This window comes from Acomys russatus, chromosome 1, assembly GCF_903995435.1.
Source record: "Acomys russatus chromosome 1, mAcoRus1.1, whole genome shotgun sequence".
NCBI lineage: Eukaryota > Metazoa > Chordata > Mammalia > Rodentia > Muridae > Acomys > Acomys russatus.
In genome coordinates, this window is record NC_067137.1 from 50,860,157 (window position 1) to 50,880,386 (window position 20,230).

The following is a 20,230-nucleotide window of genomic DNA, read 5'->3' on the forward strand; positions in this document are numbered from 1 at the left end:
TTTTAAAATTATGCTCTTTCCCTAAACAAATCATTTAGATTCTACTATCTCTACCCAGTTATAAATTAATTTATAAATAAGTAAATTAAACCTATTTGTGAGTTCGGTACTCAAACATTTAACCCCAGAAATTATGCTTTGAATGGAGAGATGATGAATTAGTCATGCAAACAACAACTATGCTTTGAATGGAGAGATGATGAATTAGTCATGCAAACAACAACTGTGTGTGTATGTGTGTGTGTGTGTGTGTGTGTGTGTGTGTGTGTGTGTGTGTGAAAGAGAGAGAGAGAGAGACAGAGAGAGAGAGAGAGAGAGAGAGAGAGAGAGAGAGAGAGAGAGAGACAGACAGACAGAGAGAAAGACAGACAGACAGAGAGAATGGATACACATTTGAGTGTGTTTATATTTCTGTGTGTATGTGACGTGATCAATATTACTTCCGGCACTATTTTATGGGACACATATTATAATTATTCTGTTTATGAATAAATAAGCTAAAGTATGAAAAGACAATTTCTCAAGGCCACATCTCCATGACTTAGTTGGGACTTAAAGTGCCTGTTTTGTGTCCAAGACGGAAGAAGGCACGATGGGAAGACTAGTAACATGGCTTTCCAGCAGTAAGCAGTGGTGATCTCTTTGTGGGCTTTCTCTGCTGAAAAGGTTGAGAATAAAATCAGATGATGTCTAAGGGCTTATTCAAATCTAATATCTGAGGATTTTTATTCTTTTTAAAAGGAACACAATAGAATTATGTCTTTTCTGTATCTCTCCTAACCTTCTAACCTACATCCATTATTCATAGGTTTGAAACACATGAAAAAGTTCTCAAGAGAATGTTCAATTTAGAAAGAAGTTCTTCTTACAACCCAAGTCAAAATTAATAAGAATTTAATCAAGTGACTATGACTAGGAATTTGAAGAATTTTATTTTTCTGAAACTTAAGACATTCAAAATTGAATACATTTGCTTATGAATATATATCTTGGGGTTTTTGTTTTTGTTTTTGTTTTTTGATTTTTCCAGACAGGATTTCTCTGTGTAGCCTTGGCTGTCCTGGACTAGTTTTGTAGACCAGGCTGGCCTCCTCTTCAGAGACCTGCCTGCCTCTGCCTCCGAGTGCTGAGATTACAGGCGTGCACCACTGTGCCCAGCTAGATCTATATCTTTTAAAAGCTGACTATAGAACCAATTGCACTGTTTCTTTTTTCACTGTTTTGAAGATGATAGTCATTGATACTTGTGAATAGAATTAACATGCCATGTAATTTCTAAGCATCAGTTTGTGTGAAGAGCTCTGACAAAAGCTTGTCTACTAAAAGCAACATGATACCTGATTATATAGGCAGTGCTTTGTTGTTTTGATTAAGAATTACATTATTGGTAGTGATAACAGCTCAATGAAAGCTCTTACGATTATAGGAATACAGGCTCATACAGTAGTAGGTAAGGAATTGCTTTTCTTGGGCCTCTTTAGTCCAATATCAAAGCTTCGGAAAGGAGTGAAGAAATCACAGTGGGCTTCTTAAGCCTAAGGCAATCTTGATGTTAGCTCTTTGTAAGTCTGCAGGTATGATTCTGGAAAATTTATTCATTGGAACTAGAGAGGAGGACCCCACTTTTGAGTAGTCCCAAGGGCAGATATTAATTATGCTGTGCTGTAGAGTTTGTGAGTGACAGACCTGAATGGATACTTAGAGACCGTGCCAAGTGAGTCACATAACTATAGTGTCACATGTATGCAGTAGTATAATAAAGACAGGAAGACATCTGAATACCTAAATTATTTTATTTATTCCTTTGCTTATTTATTTATAGCATACTGACTGTGCACATCTATGCTATACAAACAATACACACACACACACACACACACACACACACACACACACACACACACACACACGCCACTTTAGGTATTACACCGTTTTGGTGTTTCTCCAGGAAAGGGTTGTTGTTAAAGACTTTAGGTTGATATGTCATATGTTGACAGTGAAAAGGATTTATATAAAAATTAAGACTGCTTCATTTTAGCAGCAAAGGGGGTGTGTGTCAATAGATTTGCCATACCATCATATGAACCTGAGTTTAGATCCCTTGGATTTATATCAGAAGCTAAGTGAAGTTCTTGCCTATAATCCTAGAGACAGGAAGATCCTTGGGACATTGCAGCAAGATAGTCTGGCCAAACCAATGAGCTCCAGGCTCCTGAATGACCTGCCTTAGAAAACAAAGTCTAGACAGAGGAAGACATTCAATGTTGACCCTGACTTCCACACTCACATGCACCTATCTGTATATGTAAGTACACACAACCAAACTTCAGAATTGTTTATTTGTTTGTTTTTACCATTCCATATTTTTAAAAATGAGTATTAACAAAGCAGTTTTAATTTTCTCTCACCATTTTTAGATCTATTAATTTTATAAAAATATTTATTTGATGTTTCTTTATATGTAATCACAAGAACATGTAAGAGAAAGAACCAGTCCTTTGAAGTCATGATTTGCAGGTTTTCTTACAAAATGTCAGAACTGAGGATCTGTGATCAGTTCACAGCTGACAATTTCCTCCTCCATTGCCAAGTTTTTTTATTTTGTCAGAAGAGCTAGGGTCTGTCTGTCTGTCTGTCTGTCTGTCTGTCTTGGTAAATCTCCACAATGTTGTCAGCAATGTTTTTAAGTACTTAACTAGAATTCAGTAGTTGTTACAACTATTTTAATATCTTGTGTCACTTCCGTTTTGACCAAGACCAGATGTTAATATTAAAAATATCTAATAAATTATTCGTTTAAAGAATGTTTGGTTGCTTTTCCAAAAATTGGATTTCAAAACAAGAGTAAAGGAGAATACTAAAAATCCCTCGTGCTAAATAGTGGTGACAACACTGCAAGGCATCCCACTGGAGTGGGTGCAGAAACAGCAAGAGTCCACATGGGAGCCCTGTTATCTCCCAGGCGCTGGGGGCATTCAATAGAGCTAGTCTGAAATCAAAGCCCAGTGGATTAAACCAACTTTCTTATCAGTACGTGCTTCTTAGATGTGGAGATTCCTTCTTTATGTTGTCTGCGCTCTGTGCAAGGAAAGGAAAAGGCCACGAAGGGACAAAAGTATGACTTATTAAAATTTGATACTTAAAATATCTGATATATCTTAGTACACTATATATTTATTTAAAACATTGATAAAAAATTTTCACTGTAATTACAGTAAAGATTCTTGGTAAATTGATTATCTGTTAAACAATTGATAAGTGCTTTATTCATTAATTTATCCTTATTTACTTAAAAGCTATGACTCTCTTATATAAACAAATTAAGAGAAGATGCATTGTTAATTCTTCTGGCTTATTTTCTTTCTTTTGGCTTTGTTATATTTTCCGGGCTTGACTTTTTTTTCAAGTTTCTGTCTATGTTGTTTAACCTTGATTTTTCAAGCCCTGTGATTGAGCATAACTATGGCACATGGGAAAAGTGTGCAGAGCAAGGCAGAAATAGTTCAAAGTGGGTATCACAAACAAAATGTAAACGAATTAAGGTTATTTTTAATTCAGACAACTGAAAGCTAACGATAAGGTGCAAATACTGTGCAGTAAATGTGTGTTTATGTTATTCGCTGCCTCCAATCTATTATTGAACAGTATGAACACAAACTATTCTACATCAGATGATGCTAGACACTAAGATGCTGCTACTCATTTGGGAGGGATGTGGATGTCTGCAACTTCTGCTGTTTAGCAGTTTTCATTTCACTATATGTTCAGCCAGAGAGTGATGAACCAATGAGAGTTTGTATCCCTAGAAATAACAGGCAGTCTTCAGCAGTGTTTGCATCTGAAAAAGTGGTGCTGATAATGTTGAAATCACAGTGGATATCTTGTAAGGAGGCTGAGAACCATTAAAACACATGTGTCAGTGTAACGTTCATTGGAGGAAAGTGAATGTGCACCTTAATTCCCAGCAGGATTTGCACACATTGGATTAAGTAACGATGGTATATTTTTATTATCCAATACATTAGTTTTAACATGTGGCTCAAAACCCGTCATTATCTGTGTCCTGATTGGTTGCAACTATTTTTTTTTTTTCTTCATCAATCGCCTTTGTGGTTTATTCTTATCTACCTTCCATACAACTGCACTCAGTCACCAATCAGGGATGAAGCAACAGAGAGCATTAAAAGGATGAGAGCGGTGGGCAGCGACTGAGTAGCTAGTCAGAGTACAGTTTAGTAATGAGGAGAGGAGAGATGAGCATCAGATTTCTGGTGGAGGGGGAAATTTACACTAAATAACAGCAATTGCAGACAATCCAGCTAAAAGTCTCAATAATAGAAACTGTCTCCCCCATCCTCTCAATAACAGCTACTGTCTCCCACCGTGTGATAATAACTCAGCCGGCAGTTAAACATCTGGGAAGCCCTGTCTCCCTGTCTTTTTTCCTCCCGTGCCCCAACGGCTATAGTAGCAGCAGCAGCCTCAGCAGCCAAGCAGGGCTGTAGCTTCCAGCCAGGCAGACCGCTGCCTCACCACCACACACACATTGCACACACTTCCCGAATCAACGCGTTCTCACACAAATCCAGGATCACGACATCGAGGGAAGAGCGATAGGAGGCATGGACAACAGGTATTTTCTCCCTAACAAATTCAGTTTCATTCCTGATGCTTATTGATTTGCATAAGGAAACAAGCCTTTGCGATACCTAGCCTGTGCAGAAGACCAGAGGACTGGAGGTGGCCTTCAGCAGAGGAGGGTGAAGAGGGAGATGTGGGGAAGAGGAGATGCCAAAATTGACTTTCAGGCTCCGGAAGCCTACAGCTCTCAGCCTCCGCTGTTTTTGAGTTGCAAATGATCTGGGAGTGGTGGGCTGCAGGCAGCCCGTGCCATTGCCTGGAAGAAGACTTCCATCTTTCAGTCACTAGTTCCAACCGGGCCGTGTGTTCTGGAAGGGGGTGGCATCAGGGAGGAGGATGCTCTGAGCGGAGTTCTCGACGCTCTGCTCTTGGGGGAAGCCTGCCTGTGTGGGAGCCTTCTGACTGAGCGAGCGCAGAGCATGTGAATTGGAAAGGATCCTGAGAGCTGGCTGGTACCAGTTCCTCTCCGGAAAAGCTGTCGCTCTCGCTTCAGGGATGTGCCTAGCCTTCGCCTGCATCACGCTGCAGTAAGTTCAACTCAGCACGGTTGGCAGTTTGAGTGGCCTCTGGGTATGTGGTGCGGGGGCAGGGAAGCTGAGAAGAAATGGCGAGGAAAGTTAGGAAAGCAGAGCTTCAGATTTCCCATGCAAATCTGAAAGCATTTTTGTGTCGCTCACTTCTGTGTTATTGGTCGCCTTACTGTTACCTGCAGCAGGGAACCTAATGTTAGCTAAGTCTGGGGAAAGCGCTCAATTCATTGTGATTACAGGCAAAGAGATTGGTGAGCGAGTGTGACCGCCTGAAAGTTACTGATGAGATGGCAGGTCGGCTGTGGGGGCGGATGGAAAGCTATCAGAGAAGCCGCTTGGCTTCGATTTTCAAATGCCCCAATTGTCCTAAATTCCAGGTTCATTTTCTAGTTCATAAACAGACAAGCAAACCAAACTAGCATGCATCTTAATTACTTTTATAATATAAAATTAAGATGAACTTGATCTATAGCTAGATGTTTGGTGACAGTCTGGGCAACACTGGTGATATGACTAAACATGAAAATTCTTCTCAGTGGTGAGGTGGAGAGCCTCCCGGGATCTTACTGCTACAACCATCTCTACCGCCTGCCTAACCAGTATGATTTCAGAGGGATGATTTTCATGTCGATGCCATTGTACTTAGCTACTTAACAGGAGTGTATTCACTGGCAGAAGAAAATGAAGGCTTAAGAACTTTCCAAAACAACTCCTGCCAGTTTGCTCAAACTGCAGATAACCAACTCTTTTAAAAATAGGTCAGCATGGGCCAGCCCATTGTAAAGCAAATTACCAAATAAACAAGGATTTTGGCAGCATACTAAAGGTCTTTTGTAGAAGAGAACCTAGAAATAATGAACTTAAAACAATTGGGATTATCTGGGCAGTTTCTCTCTCTTTTCCCCTCTCACATTTTTTTTTTTTTTTTTAATGACAGGAAAAAAAAAGAGAAATAAAAGAATCTCTTAATTAGAAGGAATGAAAGTTATATTTAGTTGAAGGATCTCAGAAGAAGTTGCTATTTCACTATATTTTACACCAAGAATGATTATAGTTATGGCAGAAGTTACCTAAAATAGACTCCAGGACTCCAGGGTATTCAACATGACACTTGCATATAGGTTTTATATGTCAAACTGGTTTCAAACTTTTAAAACAAATTTTGTGGCCAGACATGACTTATACCTGTTATCCTACCCAGCTCTGAAATAGGACGATTGCTATAAACTTGAGGCCAGACCAATTTACACAGAGAGTTCTAGATTATGGGAGTGAGACACTGTCTAAATATTAGAAAGAAAGAAGTTTTTAAAACTAGTACTTGTGAAAAGCAATGTAATTTTGAAATCCTCTGTTATGAGAAAAGAAGAAATTCAGGGCTTCATTTATGCTGCCAATTTAGTTTTAAATTGTGTCTGACTCTTTCTCTGGACCATCTAACCTATTACATTAGTCAAAATAAGACAAGTCAAAGAGTAAACAGAATTGTTTTGTCTAATCAACTACTCAGATCAGAAATCTCTAGCTATAAAAAGCTCACTTAGTGTTTGGGGCATTTTTGTTGTTGAAATACCCAGTTATTTAGGGAAACACCCTGTGTTTGAAAGTTTTTCCATGCATAATCGCACTATGTAACTCTGTGAATCATCGTGTGACATGTGAGCTAGGGAATGTGTCTGTCATGGTTCTACATATGGGACCATGGACAAATATCTTATGTAGCAGTGGAGAGAGAGAGAGAGAGAGAGAAAGAGAGACACGGACCGACAGAGAGAGCAGTTCCATAACACTCTGAAGGCACTGAGTACTTGAAATCAGATATTCAGCTAATTGATAAGAACTTCACAGCCATCTATCAAGAGTTCTTCAGTATCTGTCCCACTGAGGACAACTATGTTGGGCTAATATCCATTTATAAGTGAGTATATGTCATGCATGTCTTTCTGGGTCTAGGCTACTTCACTCAGGATGATTGTCTCTAGTGCCATCCATTTGCCTTCAAATATCAAGATTACCTTGTTTTTGATAGATAGCTGCTTAAAGCCTGACTCTTGGTTAAGAACTGGGAGTTGTATGGAAGAGATGAGGGATGGAAGGACTGGCTTGAGGGTGGCGGGGTGAAAGCTCCATAAGGAGACTAGGCTGGAGGATCTGCACACAGGGGGTCCTGTGCAAACTGATGCACCAACCAAGGATATTTCAAGCGGAGGACCTAGACCCCCTGTTCAAATGTAGGCTATGGACAGCTCATCCTCCCCATGGAGAATGGAAGGGACTGTCTCAGACTGAGATTTGATCTCTGCCCCTTGGAGGAGAGACCCCGTGGGAACACAGAGGAAGGGGATGCAGGCTTCCAGATGAGACCTGATAGGCAGTGGTCAGAAGGTGTGGGAAAAGGACCCAATGCGGTCAGAGGGCTAGCGGAGGGGAATAGGGCAGGAGGGGGAGGGAGGGTGGTAACAGGAAGATAAGAACAAGGGGATTACAATCGAGATGTAATGTAAATAAATTATAACAAAATACCTATATAAGAAAGAGTTCTTCACAGACAGAAGTTTATAAGAGCTGAGTGGTAGCAATGCTTCATGCTTCACAGCTCGGTCATACCACAGTAAGGGTAGGCATTGTATGATGGAACAGGATTGTTAAAATATATTTGTAGAAAATAGATTTTAATTTTTAAACCATTAGTGAAATTTGTTGGAACAGTGTCTGAACTAGGCAAGAAGCCTGTGACTCAGGCTTTGCCTTGCATGCTATTGAAGGAAACAGATGTAGCCAGAAATCTCAACGTTAGTAAGTAGCTAGTTCCTACTAATAATGACTGACGTTATAGACAGGCTGGGGAAACCATTCTAATATTATCCTCTCCTGGCTGGCTTTGGGATCAGAGTTGTATTTGTATATGCATGACAGCTACAGAATTCCCTTAGGAGTAATATCTCTAGCCAAGAGCACCTGCCCAGAGGAAGCTTCAAGCAAAGCTGTGAATGGGATTTCCATTGCCCCTTCTATAAAATTTCCTCTTTCACAAAGCACTAACATGAAGCTTAACCTCAAGTAAGAGTTTTGTGTACTTGTTCATGATTAGGTGTTGGGAGGAAGACTGAAGCACTTGAGAGCTTCCTGGATTATTACCATGTATGATTGCTCACCACACAATGAATAAGCAGTTGGCAATTACTGCAAGTGTAATAACTGTGGGAGATGCACTTTGAATGTGCTTTCTTAATTATGATACAAAAGCTAGAGAAGGAAGATGTTTTTGAAAAGAGAATATGTTAAAGCCAATGTAGCTGACAAATGGTAGACTGGGATAGTCTCTCTGGTTGGCTCCCATCCCTGCTCACTTTACTACCTCTTCTATTAGGAAAGAACTCTGCTGGGATCAGGCGTTTGAGTGTATCATTTTTGTCGATACTGCTATTTGAGAAATTATGGTAGCTAAGAGAGATCGCCTTGCTCTCTTCATACTCAGGATAGAAGCCACAAAATCAGAATCTAAATTGACCTCAAGTCCAAATTTGACATAGTCACCGTTCCAATTTCTAGCTTTACAAATTGTGGAACTGCAACTAGGGTAGGTGCCAGGAAAACGATGGGGCTACAGCATGAGGAAATAATTTGAAATTTCCAAAAGGGAACTACTCCATGGGAGGCTGCTGTAAAAATATGCATATGTGTTTTGTCCTGCAAGACATGGAAATACAAGTTCTTTGGGCTGTGTTTGGGGTAGATCTTAAAGTCAAGAATAAAACATAGACTCAAACATATCCTATAAAGTTTGAGTATAAAAATTAGATTAGGTTTTCCTTTGGTCAATCCTTACATATGTTTAAAAGAAAACAAAAAGTAAAGAAATATGGTGGTGAAGGGCCAGATGATGAGATAACACTCTGCAGTGTATGGAAATACCACTGGTTCTTCCATTACCATTTCCTAAAAATTTGCCAGGAAAGGTAAAAACCATGTTTAGCTAGTGAGAATAAAACCAAAATGGTCATTTACAGCAACTGTCAAGTGTGAAGGAGCCTAACTTGACTACTGTCACTTATCTTCTTATCTCAAAAGGCAAACATATCAAGAATATAATGAAAATTTTATAGGCATAGAGCCAAACAATATGTTAGGATTGGTCTTTCTAACCATGCTAAATTTAAACAGCAGAATTTTATTTTTCTTTAAGGATTATATGACCCAACAATATGAAATGAAGGATATGCGTTTGAACAGCAAGTTTGCATTGCACTGCAAATATAAAATACTGTGTCCTGGGCTTGGTGAGTTTTGGCTGGCACTTGCCAATCACACTAAATGCAAGGAGCAAAAGCAGCTAACTCAAAATCAGAAAATATATGAATGTGCTCTATAAAGAGGGACCATGCTATAGCACTGTTTTGAAACATGAGTGTGATGAAGGAGGTTTGCAAACACTCACATCCTTGGTCCCAATTCATATTCTTGTCATTTTAGACATTTCTTTGTGGGGGTGGAAGCAGGGGGTTGAGGTTTGACCCATTGGCTGTCACCCTCTCATGGCTTAAAGATAATGCCAGCAGCTTTTCAGAATGCTTCCTATATGGGAGAGCTTTTGCAAGCATCATACATTTAATCTTGACTATTTCCTTCAGCTGACAATCTTACTGATATTTTTCCTTCCCATTATATAAAGAAGCAAACTGAAAAATAGCTGAAGAATGAAAATGAAGAAGGATGAAGTGGCTTTTTCCACAGTCACACATTGGTAGATGTAGATCTGAGTCTTGAATCCAGAAAGTCTGGCTCTAGAACCCATGCTTTTTGTTGTCATTGTTTTTTAACTTTGTATCCTGGTTGCAGCCCTATTCTTTCTCACTTCCAGTCCCACCCTCCACACCATTCCCCCATTTTTCTCCTCTATTCCTCAGAAAAGGGAAGCACCCCTTTCTCATCCACCCCAGATAATCAAGTTATGTCAGGACTGAGCAGGTCCTCCTCTTCCTCTGTGGCCTGGCAAAACAATATGCCAGGGGAAAGTAATTGAAAAACTAGTAAGAGAGTCCATGTCAGAGGCAGCCCCTGCTCTTATTACTAGGGGACCCACATGAAGCCTGACCTGCCCATCACATACATCTTTGTAGGCAGCCTAGGTCAAGTCTATGCATGGTCTTTGGTTGGTGCTTCAGTCTCAGCAAGCCCCTCTGGGCCCTGGTTAGTGGGTTCTGTTGGTCTTCCTGTGATGCTCCTGTAATCTCTATATCTTTTTCTCCTTACCCTCCACTTTTCCACAATGTTCCTTAAGCCTCACCCAATGTTTGCCTCTGAGCCTCAGCATCTGTTTTGAGGCACTGCTGAGTGGAACCCTAAAGGACAACTATGCTCTCCTGTCTGCAAGCTTGGCAGAGTATCTTGAATAGTGTTAGGGCTTAGTTCTCTCCCATGGGGATTGAGGTGGACTTGGGTTGGGTCAGGCATTGGCTGGACATTCTCTCAATCTCTGCTATATCGACTCAGTCTTTAACCTACACATCTTGTAGCAGGGTAAATTTTGAGTAATAGTTTTTGTGGGTGAGTTGGTGTACCCCTACCTCTACCTGTCTAGAGACTTGTTTAGTTAGAGTGTGTTTTTTTTTAGTCTCTATGGACTCTGCTACTAGGAGTCTCTGCTAGAGTCCCTCTTCTGTACCCCAGGAGCCTACCCTGACTTTGGTCTCCAGTTTGTGACAGAGATGCTCTGGCCATAGTTTCTCTTTTATCTACAGGCCTTTTGTTCTTCCACCCGTGCTCACCCCAGGTCTGATCTTTACTCTCATATCTGGTCTCCACCCTCATATCTTTCTGTTTCCTCTCCTACCTTACACTCTCTTTAACAGCTACCTCTGTCTATGCTATTTCTCCTTCTGAGTGAGATTTAAGTATCCTCTCTTGAATCCTCTTTGTTACTTATCTTCTTGTGGTTTGTGCATTATGGTATGCTTATCCTATATTTTGTAGCTGAAATCTACCTATATGAGTAAGTACATACCATGTGTATCTCTCTGGGTCTGGGTTACCTCACTCATGTCTTTTATTGTTTGCTTTTCCATTTGCTTGAAACTTTCATGATTTCTTTGTTTTTATTAGCTGGGTAGTATAACCACAGGTTCTTTACCCATTCTTCGATTGAGGGACATCTAGGCTGTATTCAGTTTCTGATATTAAGAGGAAAGCTGCTGTGTACATAGTTGAGCAAATGTTCATGTTGTATGGTGGAGCATCTTTTGAGAATGTGCCTATGAGTGGTATAGCTGAGTCTTGATGTAAAGCTATTCCCAATTTTCTGGGAAAGCACCGGATTACTTTTCAAAGTGGTTGTACAAGTTTGCACTTCCACCAGCAATGGAGGAGTGTTCGCCTTTCTCCACATCGTCATCAGCATGTGTTGTCACTTTAGTGTTTTATCTTAGCCATTCTAAGGGGTGTAAGATGGAATCTCAGAGTCACTTTGATATTCATTTCCCTGATAACTAAGAACGCTGAGCTTTTCTTTAAATGATTCTTGGCCATTCAATATTCCTCTGTTGAGAATTCTGTTTAGCTCAGTGCCCCCTTTTAAAAATTGAGTTATTTTGTTTATTGTTGCCTAATGTTTTCAGTTCTTTATATATTTTGAATATTATTCCTTCATTGGATGTAGGATTGCTGAAGATCTTTTCTCAATCTGTAGACTGTTGTTTCCTTCTATTGACAGTGTCCTTAGCTTTACAGAAGCTTTTTAGTTTCGAGAAGTCCCATTTATTAATTGTTGATCTTAGAGCCTAAGCTGTTGGTGTTCTGTTCAGGAAACTGTCCCCTGTGACAGAGCTTAAGGCTCTTACCCACTTTCTCTTCTAATAGTGAATCTGGTGTTATGTTGAGTGCTTTGATCCATTTGGACTTGAGTTTTATGTAGGGTGATTAATATGGATCTATTATATTTTCTACACATAGACATCCAGTTAGACCAGCACCATTTGTAGAAGATGTTGATTTTTCCCCCATTGTTTCATTTTAGCTCCTTTGTCAAAAATCAAGGGTCCATTGGTGAATTGGTTTATTTCTTGGTCTTCAATATATTCCATTGATCAACCCATCTATTTCTATGCCATTATCATGCAATATTTATTACTTTTGTTTTGTATTATAGCTTGAAGTCAAGGATGGAGATAACTCTAGAAGTTATTTTACGGTATAGGATTATATTTAGCTACTCTGAGTTTTTGTTTTTCCACATGAAGTTCAAAATTGTTCTTTTAAGTTCTGTTAAAATTGTGTTGGTATTTTGATAGTATTACATTGAATATGTAGATTGTTTTTGGTAAGAGGGACTTTTTTACTACATTAATCCTATTGATCTATGAACATGGGTCATATTTCCATCTTCAAATACCCTTTTCAATTTCTTTCTTTAGAGACTTGAAGGCCTTGTCATACAGCTCTTTAACTTGAGTTTATATTATTTGTGGCTGTCGTAAAAAGTAATTTCCCTATTTTTATCTCAGCCTGTTTGTCATTTTTATACAGAAAGGCTACTGATTTTTTAAAATTAAACTTGTATCCAGCCACTTTTATGAATGTATTTTTCAGGTATAGGCATTCTGTGGTGGAATGTATGGGGGATCACTTATGTATACTATCATATCATCTGTGAATAGCAATACTTTGACTTCTTCCTCTCCAACTTGTATCCCTTGATCCCTTTTAGTATACATATTGCTCTAGCTAGAACTTAAGTCCTATAACCCTTAAGGAAATAGAAATAGTCATGAAAAGTCTCCCAAACAAAACAACAAATAAGCAAACAAAAAACAAGAAACCATAACCAAACCAAACCAAACAAACAAACAAACAAAGAAAAAACAGAACAAAAGAACAACAAAGAGAGAGACAGAGACAGAGAGCGGGGGTGGGGGGTGGGGGGGAGCGACGGGGGTGCCCAGGTCCAGAAGGTTTTAGCACAGAATTCTATCTGATATTTACAAAAGAGCTAATGCCAATCCTCCTCTAACTATTTAGCAATATAGAAACAGAAGGAATATTAGGAAACTCATTCTATGAAGCTAGTCATCCTGATACCCAAATCACAAAAAGCTTCTACAAACAAAGAGATTTTCAGACCATGTTTCCTCATGAACATTGATTAAAAACACTCAATAAAATACATGCAAACTGACTCCAAGAACACATCAAATACGTCACGTATGATGATCAAGTAGGTTTCATCCCAAGGATGCAGGTATGTTTTAATATACTAAAATCCATCAACGTAACCCACATTATAAACAAGTTGAATGAAAAAAAATCACATGATCCTGTCATTAGATGCAGAAAAACCCTTTGACAAAATACATCACCCTTTCATAATAAAAGTTTTGGAGAGATCAGAGATACCAGGCCCATAACTAAATATAATAAAGGCAATATACAGGAAGCCGGTAGCAAAAATTAAGCCAAATAGAGAGAAACTCAAAGCAATTCCACTAAAATAGGGACAATTCAAGGCTGCCCACTCTATGCACATCTTTTAATATAATACTTGAAGTTCTACCTAGAGCAACAAGGAAACCATGCCTTTAAAGGAAAAGCTGCAAGGTCACTATTAACTCTCCTAGTCTTATTATAGCCCTGCAGAGTATACAGTACTCCTCACCTCCTTTATTTCTACTTATATTTGTTCCTCTATCTGCAGTTTATTTCTTTTACTTTTTTGTTTTGTTTTGTTTTGGCTTGGTTTTTGAGACAGGGTTTCTCTGTGTAGCCTTGGCCATCCTGGACTCACTTTATAGACCAGGTTGGCCTTGAACTCACAGCAACCCGCCTGTCACTGCCTCCCGAGTGCTGGAATTAAAGGCGTGTGCCACCACGCCCGGCTATCTGCAGTTTATTTCTTGACAACCAAACCCTCTTGGTTTTCCTGCACACTGACATGTTTCCCTTCAGGGCACATCTTTATACTTTACAGCTCTAGTGTCAGACACACTGGGGATTCTGCCTGGATTCTAACCACTGGCCCTACAATAAGTGAAGTTATTCCAACTTGTGCTCTTCGTGATCGCAAAGATGAAAATTTTCTTGTTACTTCAATAACTACAGGAGAAGCCAAGGTCTTTTTTTTTTTTTTCCCTTTTTTTTTCTCTTTTTTGAAATTTCAGTTCATTGCAGAACACAGTTTTGTGACTTAGAAAGAACTTGATGCAATCAATTTAATTCACCCCCTTGAATAACAGGGAGACCTATTTCTATAATGGTTAAAACCAAGGATTTTCTCAAAAAAAATTATGAAATTATATTTTAATAGCAAACTATAAGATCTGAGGCAGAAAAATATTGGAATAATAAGAACTAATAAAAATACTATAAAGTCATTCAAAATACATTTATTACTCTCTGTAGTTTGGGTTATGAATCTATTATGAGAAATTCTTGAGACCTAAAGTGTATTTCATATTTGGGGGGGGGGGTGATATTTCTTTGCATCAGTAAAATATCTTAGGGGATTTTACTTACATCAAAGCACAAAATTACTTTTTAATGCACAATTTATACAAGCAGCATAAAGGTTAGTTTTCACAGTATTCTCTGTATGACTACATTGTGACTTTCCATGTTATTTGAAATTAGCTGTGGAATTCTCTGCTTCACGTCTTAGCTTAAAATGCTCTATTTTGGGGGCGTTTCTGATCTTATTTGTATTTATAATATAGGTCACAACTTTAATATAAGAAATTTATGTATTATTGCCAAATCACAAAATACAAATATTCATTGATATATAATTTCTGGGGTTGAAATAATATTTTATTGTTAGACGGAAAATAAAAACAAATGTCAGATACCCATTCGGTTAGTCTGTGTCTTTTCTCACATACTCTGGTGCCTCACATTTGACCATGTCCCCTGGAGGGGGAGACCTGGTGGTACTCAGAGGAAGGACAGCAAGTAGCCAAGAAGAGACTTGATACCCTATGAGAATATATAGGGGGACGTAATCCCCCTCAGGAACAGTCATAGGGGAGGGGGAATCATGGGAAAAGGGAGGGGGGGGGGGGGAGGAATGGGAGGATACAAGGGATGGGATAAACATTGAGATGTAACAAGAATAAATAAATAAAAAAATTAAAAAATAAATAAAAAAAAAAAATAAAAAAAAAAAAGTAAAAAAAAAAAAAAAAAAAAAAAAAAAACAAATGTCAGAATGAATGAAGTATCAAAGGAGTTCTCTCCTTTGGTCGTAGCATGAGTTGAAAACCAATTCGATTATTTGGAGAAAGCTCCTCAAGTAGCCCATGTAAATGCCTGATATTCCTTACTGCACTTTCTAAATGCTGTCATTATACGTGCATGCTACTGCACTCACCTTGTTTTTTGTTGTGCTGGGAATCAAGCCTAGGTCTTCTTGCAAGGTAGGCAAGCACTCTACTGACGGAGCTACACCCCCCAGCCCTATAGAAAGCATTGAGAATTGAGACTGTTTATGTCTTTCTTTCTGTCTTTCTTTTTTCTTTTTTTTTTAAAGGAAAATACCTTGTACAGTTTTAAGTTAACTGTAACTAACACAAGTGCTGTCATTTCTGCAGACTGTGCATTTCTTCATTACCAGAGAAGAAATCACAGTTTAAAAAAAGAGAAAATCAAGCCAGGCACAGTGGCGCATGCCTGTAATTCCAGCACTTGGAGGGCAGAGGCAGGTGGATCACTGTGAGGTTGAAGCTAGCCTGGTCTACAAAGAGAACCCAGGACAGCCAATACTGCACAGAGAAACCCAGTCTTGGAAAAAAAAATTAAAATAAAAGGGAAAATCAGTCTTCAATCTGTTTTCCAAAGAAGTGTGTTCAGTTCTTGTGATAACTTAAATCCTACATTTAATGATGCTATTATAAGGTTTTCTTTACATATTTAAATTCGATGACTTTGTGAATTAGACCTTACACATGACTTTTCAAATAAAAGACTTACTTAACAATACCTTCTAAGGTCAAATCATTCTATATTATTCTTATCTGTAATCCCCATAAATCAGTAATTATGTAAGAATTTTAATCAGTAGGAGTCCAGGTAGGAAGAGAAATGTGTTAGCTATTTAAAATGTCTTTGGAGTTTCATTAACTGAGTAATCACAGCATGATGTTTCCCTAGCAAAGCAGCTGGACCTTGCTTTCTAATTTATTTTCTTTATCTTTAGACAATTCCACATTTTGATTGTTCGTGATGAGATAGAACTATAGATAATGGTTTGGAAGAAGTAACCACATATAAAACTGTTCAATATACAAAAAATGCTAATTTGAATTTCATTTCATTTGTTTTTTTTTTTATGTATTGTGAAATATGGCTTAAAGCTTCTGACTACATTTAAAAGTCCTGCCTGGGCTCAATCCCTAATATCTGTTTAAACATCAGCCTAGTGTTTAGATACTGTGGTTCTGATTTCCTTTAAAATAAATATGAAGAAAAACAAAAGCCACGTCATATGAATGCATGCTTTAATCACTTATGTTGAGGCTTTAGATAATAATAGTCACAATAAACACTCAAAAGATATGAGGGTGTGGAGAGGGCTCAGGAGGAAAAGTAATTGTTATATGAGCTCAAAGTCCTTAGTGTGGATCTCCAGCATGGAAGGGAAAGTCAGGAATGGCGCTTTGCCTCTGCAACCCCAGTGCTTTCAGTGGCAGAGAAAGAAGGACTCTAGGAGCTCACTAGTGAGCCAGTCTAACTAAATCAGTTAGCTTTAGATTCAGAGAAAAAAACACCTGAAAAATAAAAAGGTGAAGAGCTATAGAAGAAGACATTGGACATGAACTTCTAGCCTTCATCCCCACACAGATATGCACACATGCATGCACAGGTGAAGCATATACCACCCACACTTATACCACATGTGCCATACACACACCCTCACACACACAAAACACACACACACTCCACTTATACACATTTGCATAGATATACTTCATACAAATATATATAAGAGAGAGAGAGAGAGAGAGAGAGAGAGAGAGAGAGAGAGAGAGAGAGAGAGAGAGAGAGAGAGAGAGAGAATATCATATTAGCTACTTCTAGCCTGAGATAACTTGTAATTTTGTTTCAGATATATTAAAGAAAATGTTATAAAGGGAATCTAAATGTATACAGTCCTTTTTATATTAATTAAATTACTTAGTGATGCTTGCAAAGCTATCTATTATTCTAAGCTTTCTTTCTAGACTGTCTTCATTATTATTTTCTCAAAAAGATTTTCTTGAATTATTTAAAGAAAAAGAGGTTGCTGTTAATATAGATAAACCAGAAATGCACTGTAGACAACATATAATTAAACCTCTGACATTATCATTTCTTACACCATTTCTAAAACCACAATGAGAGGGTTTTCATTTTTCCTTCTAACATCCTAAAAACATGGTCATGATATACATTTAACTCAACAGACAGTATTCTGTTTTGCCCTGTGTTGATTTGCCTGCTGTTTGTACCCATGTGTACCTCTTGTTTGAGGAAAGCTATTATTGCCTAGATAGACAGCCTTTGAGTTATATGAAGTAAAAGAAATGGAGAGTGCAATGGGAAACAATTACAGAATCCTTGACCTGAAAACAGAACCTACAGAAAGAGGAGTTTGTGGTTTATTCAGCAAGTTGTTTTGCTGACACAGAGAACATAAGGAAGTGTTTCTCCCTTGGCTTTTCACCAAGACTTCCCTTGCTGGCTAATGAAAAGAGGTAGAGCTGGAGTATTTTCACTTGTCATGCCTTTCCTTGGGTGAGTTTTGAATTCTATAACCAATAGCCAGCCATTCAGGAAAGTTTAAGGATCATGTAAATGGAGTTACTAAGACAGTCACCTCAAGAGATAGACACACTGACACCATGCTCTGTATCTGATTCTATTCTTCAACTATTGATAGATTTCCTTTGTGAAACATTCTGCTAGGGTCAGCAAAGGATGCGTCAGGAAATCAGAGAAATCCCCACAGTGCTAATAGTTACCATAACTCCAATGACTGGCAAGAGCTAGAGGCAAGATATCTAATATGGAGCCAAGTGCATGAGTTGCTCTTATATGCTTGCTTTGATAAGAATCAAGAGCTGATACAGACAGCACAGGAGCCAAGTTACATGAGAAAACTCTAGTTGCAAGAACCACTTGCATTACTCTCAAACATACCCGCACCACTCACTCCATTTTGTTGTTTTCCATTGTGCCTCCACTCTGTACAGCTTGTAGTGATAATAGAAGTAAGGTCAGGCATTACACCTAACCTCACATAATCATTTAGAGCAAAATCTGATGCATTCACAGTTAATCATATTCTCAGACTTATTAAACACACCGTTTTCATTCAGTCAAAAACATGACTCCCACATTACCTATTCTCTTCCCTTTATATTATAGAATTATTCAGCTTTGGGTAGCTTTGGAAGAATAGAAAATATAACTAGTTAATGTTGCTTAGTAACTTCCCTTATCTGTCATTTTGAGCTGCACATTAACAACTTGTAACTTCCCCACACTTGTCCCAAATTACTAGAATCAAGAAAGCGCACACAAGCCGATGAGTCACTTTGCTATCCTGTTGTTCTTAATAAGATATCTGAATACCAGGATGGGTGTTCTATTGTTACATAAGGTTGTTTGTTGAAGCATATGTTAGAACTTTCTATTTGTAAAATAGAAGTCCCTGCCTGTCACCTGTTAACAAAAGCATAGCATAAAAGACATTCAAAGGACCATGGTTGCTGTTTGTTTGAAGCAGTGACTCTCAACCTGTATGTCATGACCCTTAGAGGGGGGTGAAGGACCTTTTTAAAGGAGTCCTCTTGCCATCTGTATATGATATATTTATATTATGATTCACAGCAATAGCAAAATTATAGTTACGAAGTAGCAATGAAAATAATTTTATTGTTGGGCCATCAATACATCATGAGGAATTGTGTTATATGGTTGTAGCCTTAGGAAGGTTGACAACAACTGACCAAGTCCCTGGTTTGAAATGTGGTCTATACGAACGCCACAGCTACTTACTCTGAAACTGAAATACTTATGTTTCGATGTTCAGCTAGAAATATTTTCTTGTATCTGTTGATTCAACTTTTATCCAGGCTACTTGGATGCTTACTTGATGCTTAATGTAGAGATTTTATCAGTGTAAGGATATTTAAGATGAAAAGGTCTTGAATTTGACTTTAAAATTTAATTTTTATGGCTTACCAATTGGCTTTTCATTTCTAATTCTAGTGACATCGTTAAACAAAACTACCTGTTATATTGGCTGCAATTTTCGTTTATTAGCAACACCATGTTGATCATAATTTTTTCTTCAATCAGAATTTCAAAAGGCACATAGAAATAGTCCTTCACACCCAGTGTATAGTAGAGTCTATAGATAGAGATTTAAGTACAAACTTTCCCAGTGTTATGTTATTTAATCACAGTGTCTTTCATTCTGGAAATATCTATTAAAGCTTCTTTGAAAACTGGAGTTGGGAAGTTAAGAAGTTATGACCTATTAGCATTCAATTATTCATTTAGGACATTTTAGGATCTTCATTCCATCAGAATAGATGATTCTGGAAAGAAAATTACAACAATAACCTGACCTTGACACCATGTGGAAAGAGACATATAGGTGTAAAGATCAGAATACCTCCTCAAGCTATGTTCAGTAATATTTGAAGGCTACTGTGGTACAGGAGTCAAAGAGAGAGACATCTAATTAATTAATTAGATTATTACAATCTCTGTTGAATCTTGAGAAATTATGAATTCATTAAAAAAAGGACAAGGGCATTTTAAAGAAATATCTATGGATCATTTTTTCTCATATTTCCCTATGAATACCGGTGTTTCTGTCATTCTATGCAATATAACTCTTTAGTGAACAGTGGCCTATAATGAACAAAGAGATAACAGCAAACCTGGAAAGAGACATTCATTTGTTTATATGGTTTGTAATAAAAACATTTGGCAGAGATCTGAATACCTGGGGAAATATTAGAGTGACAACAAATAATATTAAGAGATAATTTTGATTCATTTAGTGTAGTGGAATAGCTTGCAAA

General features: G+C 38.1%; 1 protein-coding gene across 1 annotated transcript in view; it reads left to right on the plus strand.

The window, feature by feature from the left end:
• Nucleotides 1–4,283: 4,283 nt before the first annotated feature.
• The window catches only part of Dgkb (diacylglycerol kinase beta), a 696,235-nt gene continuing 680,288 nt past the window's right edge, over nt 4,284–20,230 (plus strand). Inside the window, exon 1 of the mRNA XM_051145066.1 lies at nt 4,284–5,168. The gene's annotated coding sequence lies outside the window, so the exon portion shown is untranslated. The remainder of the gene's footprint in view (nt 5,169–20,230) is intronic.